Source organism: Tasmannia lanceolata, unplaced genomic scaffold (assembly GCF_043159265.1).
Source record: "Tasmannia lanceolata isolate RefF3 unplaced genomic scaffold, GAP_Taslan_0.1 ptg000044l, whole genome shotgun sequence".
In the NCBI taxonomy this organism is placed as follows: Eukaryota; Viridiplantae; Streptophyta; class Magnoliopsida; order Canellales; family Winteraceae; genus Tasmannia; species Tasmannia lanceolata.
In genome coordinates this window covers 24,998,113-25,009,536 of record NW_027518721.1, presented here as the reverse complement: position 1 = coordinate 25,009,536, position 11,424 = coordinate 24,998,113, and the positions used below count along the sequence as shown (strand labels likewise).

General features: G+C 40.9%; 2 pseudogenes; both read right to left on the bottom strand.

The window, feature by feature from the left end:
* Positions 1-222: 222 nt before the first annotated feature.
* On the bottom strand, positions 223-1,088 carry LOC143863802 (ethylene-responsive transcription factor ERF018 pseudogene; annotated as a pseudogene).
* Positions 1,089-4,440: 3,352 nt separating this feature from the next.
* Positions 4,441-5,320, bottom strand: LOC143863872 (ethylene-responsive transcription factor ERF017 pseudogene; annotated as a pseudogene).
* Positions 5,321-11,424: the final 6,104 nt, after the last annotated feature.

Genomic DNA, 11,424 nt, shown 5'->3' with positions numbered 1-11,424 from the left:
CTCTGTTGCGCAGGAATTAAGTGAATATAAGAAAAAAAACTGCGCTGCCAGATGCTTTTCTGGGAAATTGCCTACCAACATATTAATACCTTTATCTCCCCTAATTAACCGTTTTAAAACGTGGGCAAATTAAAAACCCATGTTGGGAATTACAATGACGTGTACATGGCCCTACCCAAAGTAGAAAACAAAAACTGAACTCAACACGAAGGAACCTCCCAATAATAAAGTAATAGACCACGAATGCCATATCATTATTATAATAATATCTAAACTAGAAAACTTGACTGGGACGATAAAATATTAATTCGGTCCCACAGGTAAACTAAAAACACCCTTTGTAGGATAATTCGCACCCTTTGTAGGATAATTCGCACCACTTTAAACCTGAAAAAAATTTAAAAGTCTGCTCCGTAATTCGTTAAATGGCGGGAATTATCCTGTAGTGGGTACGAATTTACAATCAGAAACTCCACAATTTCAGCGACTGATTAAAATCCTCCTCCCCCTGCTCGTCTTCCGACAAATAACACTCCGCCGGAAAACAATCCAACGGCGATTCATAATTCCCCCAACTCGAATCCCCTCCATCCATTTCCTGCCACTTCCATTCCTCTTCCGGCAGCTTAATCTCCGGCAAAGACGAAGAAGAACCCTCCCCTTCCTCAGTAGCAGGCCCCACTGCCGCCGGACTCTCGTGTGCGAACCTTGCTGCCACAGCCCGAATCTCTGCAGGTGTCAGATTCCCCGCTGAGGGAATCTCCGGCAAATTATCTGGGAAGTTGAAATTCGCGGTGGGGCCACGGAGGCAGAATACGGCTGCGTCGTATGCCCTTGCGGCTTTCTCCGGAGAATCATAAGATCCCAACCAGATTCTTTCACGGCTGTTTGGAAGGCGAACTTCGGCAACCCATTTTCCCCATTTCCTCCTCCTCACTCCCTTAAAATGTCCGGTACCGGTTCCGGTTGAATCTTCACTTTTCTCCGGCGGAGGAGGAGGATTCTCTGAGGAGGGTTTCGACATTTGTGGCAAAGTTCGTCCTTCCCAAACTCTTTCTCGTTATTTCCTTACTCAAAAATGTTCAAATAGCAACGGTATTTCTTATTTCAAATGGAGAGTTTATATAAACGTGCGAAGCACCAACGAACCCGCGTTCGTCGTACGTTTGAGCTACCACGCGGGACGAAGAAAGTTGGACTACGTGTGAGTGTGACAGTTTTGATCGGTTGAATCTGGATTATGTTTGTCTTCACTTACACGTGGTTTGGCAGATTTGACTAGTTACTGGGGTGGGCTAAGGGCCAAAGCTTGGAAGGTTTTTTCATCTTTTTGCGGAAACTCGTTTTTGGTTTTTGGCTTTTGGGATCACTGAAATCTCACTCCTGAAATAGAAGGGGTGATGAGACGTCAGATCACGTTCCAATGAGGGTGAGGGGGACTTTTCTTCGGATGAGACTTTTCTTCCGTACTCAGCTCCGTTGCCTAGTAGGGAGAAATTAGAAAGAAAATCCAAATTAAAAAAAAATTAATGAAGATTTATGAAAAAATCATATAAAATATTGGAAAAAGTTAGAGATTTATGTTGTGTGAAAGCGTATAGTCCAGTATTTTTCAAATACTACTTCATAGGATGATCCAAACCACTCATATGTTAGGCTGCAACTAAATAAGTTGTACCTCGTAATTCATCTCCATGGGATAATCCTAATCCTTCAATCTATAGATTTATGTTGTGTGAAGGCGTGTAGTCCAGTGTTTTTCAAATAGTACTTCATAGGATTATCCAAACCGCTCATATGTTAGCCTACGCTTTGATATGACTTTTCTGTCACGCCTCAAACCCCCACCCTGGGCGGAGGACATGACAGCGCCGTAGACCTGCAAGACAAGTCCCACAAATGTACAAGGCTACAAAGCAGTATTAACAGAAGCAAACCTGGCATTTCATAACTAAAATATCAAAGTCTCAAACAATGTGAGCCCAACATAGTCAAATCAAACCTCAACTCCCCCATGAAATAGAAGTAAATAATAAAGTCTTTACGTCTTATTCAAAGCACTCACTTTCTAATGAATAAAAAATAAGTAAACTAAATCTCCAAGTTGAATCCGGTTCAAAAGCTAAGCGACATGTTCCTCGTTATTCCCACGAGGGTTAAGACCTGAAAAATATTATATAACCACAGTTAGCTGAAAAGCTCAGTACATAATAAAGCACTACTCTAAGTACACGTCAAATAAATTCTGAGTTAAAGGTGCATTAGAGCAATTCAATATCAAAGCTATGGTCAAAGCCAAAAGATGTTCAGAATTCAATACACTTCAGAATCATCGGCATGGTCCAGAAGACATGTTATTGCTTACACCGACAGTCCACGGTGTTAGAACTAGTCCCTCAAAATTCAGATACAAGTCGACAGGGCCAACATTTTATCCCACTGACGGGTAGGGCTAGCAATTTTACTCGTGAAAACGGGGATCCGCTCCGCACGGGGCGGGGATTCCCCTACTTGGAGCGGGGACGGGGCTAGGACATGGACATAAAATATTCCCCGAAGCGGGGATGGGGATGGACCCGCCCCGCCCCGTTTTCATATGCAAGCCATTATCAATCTCCTCTTATTTTAGTACAATTTTAGTGTTTTTTTTTAATAGTAATTATTTCTTTTATGCTAGTGATATTGGCACTACCATATTTTGATAAGTTTACAAACTCGGCTTGTCTTTCTCTTTTTTATGGGTGTAAAAAAGTTTTTTTGAGGTGAGGATTTTTGTGTGTGGGTGGGGATGGGGGTTAGGTATTCCCCGTGAGGCGGGGACGGGGATTCCCCGCAATCCCTGAAGCGGGGACGAGGAATGGTCCTCTCGGCGGGGACGGGACGGGGAATGCAACATCCGGTCCCGTCCCGCCCGTTGCCAGCCCTACTGATGGGCCAGAAGTTCCAGTGTACTACCTTCAGGTGGGTCCAGAGTTGCCAATTGTATTACCCCCCATATGACATGGTTTCAGAATTTTAACCAAGCCTCCACAGAAGTGTCTAGAAACAGGTCCAGGGATTTATATTCAAAGGTTCAAATTTCAAAATTGAGATTCATAATAGTTATTTCAGAGGTTCAGAATAGTAATGGTACAGTACTAAATGGGTAAAACAGAATTAGGCATGCTAGACCTAAGACTATTTTAGAGGTTCAAAGATACCAATCACAAGGTTCCAAAGTCAATATCAATTCAAAGTGTATAGGAGTTATAAAATACCCAAAGTAGTACGTTATTACATACCTAAAAAATAAAAGGCTCGTTCTCCAAACTTGTCAAACGAATGGATCTTTTTAATCTGAATAATGCAAAAACATCACATATAGGGTTCTAAAAGTAACCCAGAAACTAAAGAATCAAAGCCCAAAATCCAAAACAAATTTTAATTTTCCCAACGGGTTCGGACGCCAGAACCTGATCTTCGGACTCCCGAACACCCTTCTCAGACGCCCCCTTTAGACGCCTCTGAAACTTTTCCAAAAGTCCAACTCTCAGGTTTCAACTCCCTCCACGTTGGGACACCCGGACCAAACGCCCGAATAGCCCCTTCGGGCGCCCGAACACCCTTAGTCTGGCATCCGAAGTGTGGGCTGGGTTTTTGACGAAATTTTTAGATTTGTTCCGATTTTCTCAAAACTTCAAAAATTTATATCTTATTCGTTCGGACTCCATATTGCACGAGGTCAGATCCAATGGATTCCTTACGAAGAGAGGAATCCAACAAACCCGATTTCATGCTCCGAATTCACACGAATGACAACCGATAAATAATCAAGAATCTAGGTCAAAGTCTTTAATTTCTTGAATTCGGATTTCTTAACAATTGATTTTGAGTTCGTTGGAATCGTAGAGCAATATCAGATCCAAGAAACTCAAGATTAACCCAAGGATCCTTATTTCTAACCCAAATTAAACGAAATTCCATTCTTTTTCTTATCAAATCCTTATTTTAGGGTTCTTAAACACCCAAATCCTTCATAGTTCATAGATCTTACCTTAATTCGTGGCTCCGACTCCGAAATCATAATCTCCTTGGTCTTCTTCTTCTCTCCCTCTAATTTCTTTCTTTAAGGCTGAACAAAGCGTTTATGGTTTGTTTTAGCCATGAAACGATATATTTATAGGCTTTCTTTTCTTAAGAAGCCCTAATTAAAGCCAAATTCTAACCGACAAAAACACCCCCCCTCTTAATAGAAGGGAACAAAATTTTAATAAGGGGGCATATTGGGTACTTACAGACCTTTGTACTAACAATGTCTTAACTAATTAACTCAATATCAGCATCTCACATAAATACCACTTAATTTAATAATTCAAATCAAATTTTAGTTGAAACCATATGTTAAACTCTTTATTCAACGAATGAAGTATATGAACTCAGCAAATAATGTGACAAAATAAGTACAATCGGAAGATTATATTTGTCATTTAGAAACAGAGTATGGAATATTCTCCTCTCTGTGAAAGAATAGCAACATTCAAAGTACAGGGAATAATATTAAACTACAAAATAATGGCTCGTTAAAAAATCTCAGCCATATATCTTCTCTGGCAAACGTCAGAAAATTCCGGCTACTAAAAATCGCCCATTTCCCGACAACTTAAAAGTTCCAAAGAAATGAGGACTGAGAAAAACCACCAGTCCCTTTCTCCGCTCCACAATCATTCTCCGGTGGCGGCATAAAAAATTCGCCCGGAAAATCATTGATATCAGCTGAAAAAAGCTCGAAATTCGTCATCCCATTTTCGAATTCCAGCGGGGGCAACGCTAAGGTGTCCAAAAATGACGACCAATCGACCGTCAAATCGTTCCGCGGAAGGAAAATCCCCTCCGAACACCACGATGGCGATAGAGATTCCGACGGATTATCAGCCGGCGTGGCGGGCTGGCCCGGCTCGTTGGCGAACCTCACCGCGGCTGCTTGAATTTCCGCTGGTGTGAGGGTCTTTCCTCCGGCGATCTCCGGTGGGTTGTCGGGGAAATTGAATTTCGCATTCTTGCCACGTAGGCAAAAGACGGCGGCGTCAAAGGCCCTTGCGGCCTTCTCCGGCGTGTCGTAAGATCCCAACCAAATCCTTTCTCGGCTGTTTGGAAGGCGAATTTCTGACACATATTTCCCCCATTTCCTCTTCCTTACTCCTTTGTACCGGAATTCACTTTCGGCGGGAGAGTTTGCGCTCATAGGCTTAACCATTGCCGGGAAGATTCTGATAAGTAGTTGTGGAGAGTGCTTTAGCTCTCTAGTTTTGTTTGCTTAGACAGAATGATTTTGTTTTGGGAGACTGATAAATGAGTGAATGACGACTCTGCTTATATACAGTGAGAAATGGAAGCGCGTTTATTCTAGAAGGGAGTTTCAAAACAGAGGAGCTTTGCTTTTTGGCTTGCTGAGGTGGGGCCTACGCGGGCGTTTTTTATCCAAGCACGTGGTTGTCGTTATTTTTAGCGTCACGACAAAAGAGAGAGTTCCGAAACTCTGGGGCATTCCAATATTTTTAAGGAAGTGATATATTCGCACCCTTATCTTCCTCTCGGGCCACCCCGGTAGTGTATTTAAGACTGCTTTTTTACACTAAAAGTGAGTGGCCTAGGGAAGAAAGCGGGCAGAATATATCAGCTCAGAGTATAAGTGGGCACATAAAACAATTTCGACGGAAAAAAGGGTCCCATTCCAAAAACCAGTTGTACGGCGCCCCCATTGGATCACATCATCAACGGTCATTTATTATAGGGAAATGATAACTGCGCCCCTCTTCATTACCTGGGACACCCAGCTAAGTGTATCTATAACGGCAAAGAGGAATATCGGATCCTTTGGATTACTTGGGACACCCCGCAGCAGCGTATCAATGAATGCAGAGGGGCTGATGTGCTTCATGTCAGAAGGATTCAATGGGGCTGATTACCAAGTACGCTGCTTCTAGGTGTCCCAAGTAATCAAAAGGGACAGATATATCACTTCCCTTTCCCTTATTATAATGCCAAAGTAAAAAAAATGTAATAATATGAACTTTGATGATGTAGAACCAACGGAGGTGCCCTTGTGGATAATTTTTGCAAGGGCTATTTTAAGTTGGGAAATGATTTATGCGCTCAAGTGTTTTGATAAACATGGGCTCCGCTTGTTTGTCGTGTAGTATTTAAAGGGATGTCAGAGGATATTATTGTTCTCAAAAAGCTCTTAAAGCCCTTTAAATTCTACACGACAAACAAGTGAGCGTATGTTTATCAAAATATTGGAGCTCTGAAATCATTTCTCTTTAAGTTTAGCAATATTCTTCAGAAATTATTTGTCGCTGGATCGAATATCTTTTCCATAGTTTAGCAATCAAGTCTCTGAGGTGGTTGTTCTCTCTTTGGAAAAGTGAGCCGCGAAAGGGGTTTTTTTGGAAGAAGTCTTGTTGGAAAATTTAAATTATGGATCTGATCTATGGTTTATTGGAATCCAAAAAATCTGCAACTTGAAATGAAAAATCTCTTTCTGTTTGGAAATCAGAAATAAAATAGAACTTATCTGTTTGGTTGAAAACCCTTTGGAAATCGGATTGAAAAGTATAAGGCTGAGTCGTGCCACTGGTCACTCTCCTTAAGAATCGTATCCGCCCCCTACCGGTGCAACCGAGATTTGCGAACCGACGCTCCAAGATAAAACAGCCGAAATTGGCCCCAGTCCACGTGCACTCGTTGACTGGTCCACCCAGAATCACCAATGGAACTGTGCTCAGAATGAACGGAACGAAGGAGGAAGAAGAACATAACAGAAAGTGCAAAAACGTCTGTGTAATTTTCTGTGTTCAAAACAATCCGTCTCGTCTCCTTTTATAAACCTGAAAGTGTCTGTTGGGGAGAGCCACCATTAAAACACAACCTTAAAGGCCAGTAACGTTTTTTCTCCCAACAGTCATTTTTGTGACCGTTGAGATTTTAAACGGTTCTTTGCAATTAAGGTAGTGTGTCCATATCAAAACCAAAGGGTAAACCCAAACCCGGACCTCGGACCTCGGACCACAGCGACGGCGAGGCGCGCACGCGCGTGTGTTTTTTACACATGGGCTTGTGCTCTTCTAAAAGCCCAAGACCCAACAAATTCTAAAGCCCCTTGAAGGCTCAAGCCTTTCTCCAATCTCCATCTTATATGGATGAGAAAAATTCTCTCAAGCTCCTATGTGGGACTATTTATTTTGCCTTGGTTTAGAGAGCACAATGTTCACACACACATCAAGGTCTTGGGTTCAAGTCCCCATTCATGCAATTGATTCTAGTTTTCAAAGAAAGAGGGGGAGAACTTTAATTTGAATCTTCCCTCCAAATTTTAAATACAAAGCAAAAGCATCTTTGACTTTTCTATTTAAATTATTTGAAATTGTCCAACAAGTCTTCTACTTCATCTTATTTGCAAAAACCATCTTCTGGTTTGACTATCCCCCCGCGCCCAAAAAAAAAAAAAAAAAACGGATAAAATCTCCCCCTTTAACGGTTTATGTGAGAATGGTTCAATGCTTGAGGATACTAAAAGAATAACATTAGGGGGGGGGGGGGGGCGGGGGGGCGCTGGCTATCCTCATTCCCCTTTAGAAATAGACTCATCTCATTTTAATGAATTTTGCAAATAGGCATGCCATAAATTTGTGTCCAAAATACCCTTTGTAGGTTTGTTCTTTACACGTGAAAAGACGAAAATTACCTCCAAAACACCCATGATGCCCAGTGATATGTTTTAATAGAGTGGGCCGGTCTCACCAACTCAACTTCAAACTCATGCATCGGGTGAGGCCCACCATTTTGCCTCATTTTGGAGCAGGTCCCATGATCTCCACCCGAGCCACAAGAGAAGAGGTCTTACTCGCGGCTTTCTTTGGTATCTAGCAAAAAAAAGGAGAGTAAAGAAAATCCCCCCCACCCCTTCTCGATAGGCTATTATGAGAGAGAAAGAGAGCTATTTGGACGGTAAAGAAGTTCGTTGTCAGGGTTCAAGAAAGTGGGTCCCCCACGAAGCTATACTACCCATCAAATTCACCAATAGGAAACATCCATGAAATGTAGAAATAACTTTTTGGGTAAGGCTAATTTCGAGAACTGCATTGAGAACTTGATTACTTTAAATTATCCTAATTATAATAGCTATTTTAATAAGAGAAATGATATATCGGCCCCTTTTGATTAACAGGAACAACTCTGTCAGTGGTTGTGGCAATCAGGTCATTGAATTCTTCTGATACAAGTACAACAGCCCCTTTTTAGTCATCGATACACTGACAGGGGGTGTTCCCAGTGATCAAAAGGGGCGGATATATCACTTCCCTATTAATAATGATAACTAGTTAAGAAGAAGCCTAGGGCGTGCCTGTGGTGAGCATGGTTTCTCATTGTCTCCCAAAAATCCAGGTGGAAACAGGATGACGAGAATTTCCTAGAACGACTCCGTGTCGCTTCGGAAAATCTTATTCGCTTCGGAAAATCTTATTTTCCCACATAATTTGGCCTTGCTTTAAGCAGAAAAAGAAGAAACAGAATTTTCTAGTTTTTACCATTCTCGGCTGCAGAAAATCTGCATCACCCATTCCGTGACTGATTGTCTAATGTACACTTAGTTAATAGATGAAGCAGACTAGGTGAAGTAGCCTACGCATTTTCTTATAGTTTCATTCTTTTTCTTGAATATATAGTTACAATAATGCTTATATTACAATTATGATAATTTAAAAAGAAAGAGTGATAAATTAAAGAGGCAGTAATGAATAGTAGATATATGAGTTTCACTCTTTTTCATTCTAAAAGAAAAAAAAAAACCTACTTTGAAATACAAGAAGAGAGTGGTCATAGAGTGAGGGTTGAGAGGAAACCATGTTTGCCAGACTAGGCAACATCGTGTCCCAACGGCCCACATCTGGTCCCAAAGGCCTGCTGAGAGTCATCGCCGACTCTAACTCATGTGCGGGAGGGGACGGGCTGGCGCGGAACGGCACGGCCCATTGCGGGCCCACATGGGTGATTGAATCATAGTTAGATTAGGATTTGTTTAATGGTTAATAAAAAGTAACTAATTTTGGTTTGGGGTGTTTGAGTCAAACTAGGAATGTTAATAGACATATGGTCCCATGGTTTAGTTTCAACGTAGTCCAAGTCTAATTAGAATTGCTATGAATTATGAATTGCTATAATTAGAATTGCTATGAATTTAGTCTTCAAATAGAGAGTGAAGTAGAAAATGACAGTAGCAGAGAGTCACAGAAGAGTAAATGTGAATTGTGAAAATGACAGTAGTAGAGAGTCACCGACTCTAACTCATGTGCGTACAGTTCTTTGACTTTTGATTATTATATTCAAGAAAAAAATTGTCTCTCTCTCTCTCTCCCCCTCCTTTGTGATTTGTCTTTTGTGAGTTTTGCTTCTTGTTGTGATCACTGTGTGAACAAGTATCATTGGTTCTTTGATTCTTGATTTTCTACGAGGCTCTCTATGAAATACTGCAAGATCCGAATTGGGGCCCTGTGGAAAGTATAAAGGCGCTACAGATACGGAGAGTTGGTAAATAACCTGATACACCTAAACACGGTTATGTGGAAAAAGAAAAGAAGAAGAAGACTTCTAGTGGCCAAAGAGTGATTAGAACGTGAGTTGGATTTGGTGGAACATAACATTGACATAAAGAAGAGAAGGCAAAGCCAATCAGGGAAGTTGAGTTTCTAGAAAAAATGTCAGAAGTCACTCAACGTCACCTCATCCAATCTCTATTTAGAAATTTCCACGAACTCTCTCTCTCTCTCTCTCTCTCTCTATCTGGCATAAAGATGAGAAGTCAAAGCCAATCAGGAAAGTTAATTTTCTAGAAAGAATGTCAAAAGTCACTCCACATCACCTCATCCAATCTGTATTTGGAAATTTCCACTCTCTCTCTCTCTCTCTCTCTCTCTCTCTCTAGTGAAGGAAGAAAGTCAGAAAAGGTTCTCCCTTTACCCTGTTTGAATTTTAGGAAAAACATTTCTTGAGGAAAAATTTTCCTAGGAAATTTTTTATTTCCAAATGTTCTGAAACTCTGGGGTCATTCCAATATTTTTAAGGAAGTGATATATTCGCACCATTTTCTTCCTCGGGCCACCCCTCGATAGTGTATTTAAGACTGCCTTTTTACACTAAAAGGGAGTGGCCAAGGGAAGAAAGCGGGCAGAATATATCAGCTCATAGGAGAAGTGTGCACATAAAACAATTTCGACGGGAAAATGGGTGTCTTTCCAAAAACCATTTGTAAGGGCGACCCATTGGATCCACATTATCAACGGTCATTTATTATAGGGAAATGATAAATGCGCCCCTCTTCATTACCTGGAACACCCAGCTACAATGTATCTATAACGGCAAAGAGGTTAATGTACTTTACATTTGAAGGAATTAAGTGACCTGATTGCCACATACAATGCAGCTGGGTGTCCCAAGTGATGAAAAGGGGCGCATTTATCATTTCCTCACGGAACTGATATATCGGCCCCTTTGGATTATTACTTGGGACACCCCACAACAGTGTATCAATGAATGCAGAGGGGCTGATGTACTTCACTTAATAAGGATTCAATGGGGTTGATTACCATGTACACTGCTTCTGGGTGTCCCAAGTAATCAAAAGGGGCAGATATATCACTTCCCTTTCCCCTATTATAATGCAAAAGTAAAAAAAGATGTAATAATATGAACTTTGATGATGTTGAACCAATGGAGGGGCCCTTGTGGATAATTTTTGCAAGGGCTATTTTAAGTTGGGAAATGATTTATGCGCTCAAGTGTTTTGATAAACATTCGCTCCACTTGTTTGTTGTGCAGTATTTATAGGGATGTCAGAGGATATTACGATTCTCAAAAAGCTATTAAAGCCCTCTAAATAGTACACGACAAACAAATGAGCGCATGTTTATCAAAACATTGGAGCGCTGAAATCATTTCCCTTTGTTTAGCAATATTCTTAAGAAATTATTTGTAGCTGGATCGAATATCTTTTCCGTAGTTTAGCAATCAAGTCTATGAGGTGGTTGTTCTCTCCATGGTTTTAAATTTTGGCCGATTTTGGTGGGGACCGAAACCGAAATTTCCCAAAATTTCGAATTTTGGCCTTTAAATTTCAGAATTTCGGTAATTTCGAGAAAATGCCATTTTAAAAAAAAAAATGTTACCAAATTTTGATCCGAATTTTTGGAATTTCGGTTCCGAAATTTCGAACCAAAATACCTAATTTCGGCCCGAAATTTTGGATTTCGGTGGGGTCCGAAATTAGTACCGAAATTTAAAACCTTGGTTCTCTCCTTGGAAAAGTGAGCCGCGAAAGGGGATTTTGCAAAAGAAGTCTTCTACTTTGTTTTATTTCCGAAAACATCTTCTGTGATTGTTCAATCATAT